Source organism: Lampris incognitus, chromosome 7 (assembly GCF_029633865.1).
Source record: "Lampris incognitus isolate fLamInc1 chromosome 7, fLamInc1.hap2, whole genome shotgun sequence".
NCBI lineage: Eukaryota > Metazoa > Chordata > Actinopteri > Lampriformes > Lampridae > Lampris > Lampris incognitus.
The window spans coordinates 42502415-42507852 of NC_079217.1; the positions used below are offsets into that span (position 1 = coordinate 42502415).

Genomic DNA, 5438 nt, shown 5'->3' on the forward strand with positions numbered 1-5438 from the left:
TTGTGTGTATCCCGTTCTGTATTTGCATGCTTTTGTATTATCGCTGTATTTCTTTTTTGTGTATGTGTCTGTGGCTCCTTGGTAGGTCACGTCTCTGTGCATGTGTGTGTACATGTAAGCATGCACACACACTGTGTGTGTGTGTGTGTGTGTGTGTGTGTGTGTTTATGTGTGTGTGTATGTGCTCTAATGTGTGTATATGAGAAAAGATGATTAAACATCAAAAATATGCCGACCTCATGTAGCGGGTTGTTGATTGATACCGCTGTTCTCGTTAATAGACTCTCTTTGATGTTGATAAGTCTGCTTTCACCTGATGAATCTTCCTGACTGAACCAAACTGCAGAGCACCGACACTATATACATACACTGATCAGCCAAAACATTGAAACCACCGACAGGTGAAGTGAATAACATTAATTATTTTGTTACATCCCACAGAAGCGCTACTGGAGCTCAAAAGTTAATGCTGGCTATGATAGACAGGTGTCACAACACACAGTGCATCACAGCTTGCTGCATATGGGGATGTGTAGCTGCAGACTGGTCAGAGTGCCCATGATGACCCGTGTCCACCACAGAAAGCACCTACAATGGGCACTTGGGCTTCACAACTGGAGCAGTCAATCAATCTATCAATCAATCAGATTTTATTTGTATAGCACTTTTCATACAAACAAATGTAAGACAAAGTGCTTCACACAATAAAATCAATAAAATCTCCTCCCTCACAAAAAAAGTACAGGCAACTTTTGTAAAAGTACAGACAATTTGAAAAACAGAGTAAAATAAGCAAAAGTGTCATAAACACTGATTGATTAAAAGTAACAACAGAGCAGAATATATATAAAAATAGCAAAATATATAATACACTCACACACACTATGAATTTAGCTGTAGGCTGTTTTAAAAATTAAGATTTTTAACCTGCTTTTAAATGTGTCCAGTGTGGGGGCCTCTCTCAGGTCTTCAGGCAGGGCGTTCCATCTACTTGGGGCGTAAATAGAAAATGCAGCTTCCACTGCTCTAGACGTAGCACGAGGGATGGTTAAAAGACCACTGCCATTGGACCTGATAGTTCTTGCTGGTTTGTAAGGAATTAAGATGTCTTTTATATAGTATGGTGCAAGGCCATTTAGCGCTTTGTATACAAATAAAATAATTTTGAAATCAGATGAGAAAAAGAGAACAAATCTATCTGACCAAGGCACTCCGTGTAATTAAAATGTCTTTATTGGAACTTGGACATATCCAAAAAGGACCTAAAAATGCCCACGCATAGCGGCTCGGGCCTTCTTCAGGGCATAGTGAGACAAAACAGGGGTGAATGGTTTTTGTGCAGGCACAGAGCACAGGTTGTAGTTGCTTGATTGGATCTGAAGCAGCCAGTTGCTAAGACCCGCCCCTCACACAGATCCTAGAGCGCAGTCATGTGCCAAACACAGTTCTTTGTAAAAAGAAAACAAAAACACAGATTAAATGTACACACTCCCACAACTATAGCACAATAAAGGTACATGTTTACAGTGACTCGGAAAGACAGTAGACAATAAATTAGACATTTTTATAAAAAAGGCCTATAGTCTATCTCCTCGTTCCAGATCCAAAAAGTTTCCTGCTGCAGTAACTTTTTCAATCTATCCCCCCCACGTACAGATTTCTTTATCATCTCAATACCCTGGACTCTTAAGGATGAAGGGTCGCTATGGTGTATTTCTCTATAGTGTTTGGCCATTGGATAATCTTCATTGTTGATCCTTATTGCATATTTGTGTTCAGAAAAACGTTCTTTTAATTTCCTCTTTGTCCTACCTACGTAAAAGCACCCACATGGGCACTGTAGGCGATATACAACAAACTCGGAATTACAATTGATAAAGCCATTGGTTTTGTATTCTTTTTGGGTTTTCAGGTCAAGAAATGTCTCGCACTGAATGACACCCACACAGTGTTTACATGACCCGCACTTATAAGTTCCCCAAAGGTCTTTATGCAACGATGTTTTTTCTTTGAGCCTGGCAGGTAACTCCTGACAAGTTTGTCTTTTATAGAAGGTGCTTTTCTGAACACTGTCATAGGTGGATTTGGGAAAATGTCCTTTAGAAGTGGATCACTATTAATCATTTTCCAATTGGACCTGATTATTTGTTTCATCCTGGAGGCACAGTGGCTGTATTGTGTGATGAAGCATGGTCTGGGATTGGTTTTAACCATATTAGTTTTTTTATTTTTCGTTAAGAGGTCAGACCGATTTTGGAACTGGGCTTTTTTTACTGCATCATCAATCAAAATTGGGGAATAACCCCCTTCACAAAATCTCAATTTCATGTCTTTGGCCTGTTTGTCAAAATCTGAATCATTGCTGCAAATGCGTTTCAAACGCTGAAACTGTCCAAAGGGAATGTTGTCTTTAAGTCCCTTGGCATGGAAACTGTCAGATCTGAGTAAAGTGTTCCTGTCTGTACTCTTTCTATATATTGTGGTTTGTAGAGAGCCACTCCCATCAATAGAAATCGATTGTCTAGAAAGTTTACAGACATTTTGGAATAGTCAATTGACAACTTGATGTTAGAATGTGTCACGTTGGTATAATCATGGAATTGTAAGAGTTCACCCTCACTTCCTGACCAAATTAAAAGGATGTCATCAATAAAGTGACCCGAAAATACAATCTTATCACAAAAATTATTATTCAATTGATTGTATATGAATGTTTCTTCCCAGTGACCCAAGAAAAGGTTTGCATAATTTGGCGCAAAACACGCACCCATAGCTGTGCCTTTAAGCTGTCTGTAAAAAGAGTCCTGGAAAAGAAAGACATTATTGTGTAAAGTCCATTCTGTCAGAGTGAGTAAAAAATGGTTAGGTGGTACGCTATCAGACCGGAATGACAAATAATGCTGTAAAGCTAACAGGCCTTCCTGGTGGTCATTATTAGTATAAAGAGAGGCTACATCCAAAGTCACCATGAAACAGTCAGTAGCATTGTTAATATTCATCAGTTTGCATAAAACATCAGTGATATCCTCAATGAAAGACGGGAGATCCCGCACTAATTTTGAAATCAATTCTAGTTTTAACAGGGAGCCAATACAGAAATCTAAGAACAGGTATAATGTGCTCATACTTTTTAGTTCTGGTGAGAACATGTGCTGCCACATTTTGAATTAACTGTAGTTAGCACAAAACTGATTTTGGGAGGCTGGTGAATAGTCCATTGCAGTAGTCTAGTCTACTTGATATAAATGCATGGGTTAATTTCTCACAGTCTGATATTGATAGAAAGCACTTTTTTTTAAATGTTTTAATATGGTAGAAGGCTGATCTTGTGAGATGATTGATGTGACTCTAAAAATTTAGATCACTGTCTATGATTACACCAAGATTCATAGGAATGGAATGAAACTGTTTTTATCTTTGGCATTGGGTACAAGAGAAAGGATGTGGAAAAGTGGTAACTTTAAAATTTTGTAGTGGGACAAGCTAAGTTTTCGATTTTATAGAAGTAGGAAAAGTCGAATTAATATTGGTTCAGAGGAAGAGTTACTTCTTTTGTTCATCGCAAGGGTGAAGGCGAGAGTTCGAGGGAATTTCAGTTTCTTTACCCTAATGTACAACTTAGATGAGTTTATTGTGCGGTAGTGTTTCACTACAGCCATTTGCTCAGTCAATGAGGGGCAACTGGTATTTAATTCTGTTTTTGCATAATATTTTTTGAACTCTTTGGGGGTATGTGACTTGAACCACTTTTTAAAAAAGACCTTTTTGGATGTTTAATGTAAAGGAGTTGCTTATGTTTTGTGTTGTGAAATGGATATGTCATTGCTGAAATTTTGTTTTATGTACAATAAAGAGTTGTTTAAAATTCAATTCTCTCTCTCTCTCTCTCTCTCTCTCTCTCTCTCTCTCTCTCTCTCTCTCTCTCTCTCTCTCTCTCTCTCTCTCTCTCTCTCTCTCTCTCTCTCTCTCTCTCTCTCTCTCTCTCTATTTTGTAGTTCTTCTCTGGCCATTTTTGAACACCACAGCTATTCAATGTGACAATTACCAGCGTATTTTGAATGGCTAAAGTGAATACTTAATGTGGATGTATAAAAACTTTTTGTGATGATTTAAGGGCGCAGAATTCCCCCTCTTGATATTGGAAAAAAAACAGCTTTTCTCTTGAGACAACTGTGTGATAGTCAGCTTTTTACAAGGATGCTTTAAGGATCAATCTTTTGTGGAACAAATAAAAGAAGAAATACGTATGAAAATGTTCAGCCAAAATAATGCATATGTTTTCTCCATTTAGTTTGAACTAATTTGTGGTCATCTCTTTCAGTGAATGCACACACTTGTAAACGTTATAGTTTTTAGTTATAAATCAGGACAGGATTTGATGTTTTATAGACGTCTGTATCTGCACCACACATCACAGTTACAGTATGACTCTACTGGAGTTGGCCAAAAGGACAACGGGTTATCAGCAAAATATCAGTATTGTACATACTGTAGCGAATTTGGGTGGCAGTCCGGGAACCGTCACAGCTGGGACGTGAACCCGTACCTCCCACTCCGCAAGCGACAACGTTAACCAGTCAACTAAAGCGTCCGACCCATTAGTCAAGGACCAACATGTCTACCTATCCATGCACGTTACACTACCCCCCTCCTTCGGGAAGCGCGCCCCTGCGCTTCAGCATATCAGCTCCCTCACACCTCTGGGCGCACGTGCTTCCGATGACCTCACGGTCGAACCATCCCACTTCTGACACCAATGTAGAGAATTCGGGGGGTAGTCTGGGAGACCGTCACAGCCGGGACGCGAACCTTTGTCTCCCACTCTGCAAGCGACAACGTTAATCAGTCGACTAAAGGGTCCAACCCGTTAGTCAAGGACCAACATGTCTACTTATCCATGCACGTTACAATACTAACATATCCCGTGCCTTATGATCAGGGAAGTTGATGTCCTTTAACAATTATGGTTGAGGCATAAAGACATAGGAAAACTAGGTGAATGATGCATCCACATTTGATCCAATGCCACTGGTCAATGGACTCCTGGAGCGGCTCGGCTCTGCTCACTTTTTTACGACACTGGATTTAACCAAGGGTTACTGGAAGATTTCCTTTTCCCTTGTCTCCAGAGCCTAGGGAAAAAACATATTTCCCTATGCCTGACGGTTTGTACCAGTGTGTGACACTTCCATATGAGCTGTTGAGGGCTCCAACCATATTTCCGAGCCTTGTGGACCACATCCTGTGGCCACACTCTGCCCCTGCTGCAGCCTACTTAGATGATGTGATCATCCACAGTAGCAGCTGGGCTGCTGCCAGAATATGCAGCAGGTAGAGGTGGTCCTCAAGTCTCTGAGGTAGGTGAGGCTTACATACAACCCGAAAAAGTGTGCGGTCAGTCAGCGGGAGGTACACCATCTGGGGTATCACTTAGGCAA

At 40.3% G+C, this 5438-nt stretch overlaps 1 pseudogene; it reads right to left on the reverse strand.

Annotated features, from left to right (window-relative positions):
* Positions 1-890: 890 nt before the first annotated feature.
* Positions 891-3390, reverse strand: LOC130115243 (uncharacterized; annotated as a pseudogene).
* Between the last annotated feature and the right edge of the window lie 2048 nt (positions 3391-5438).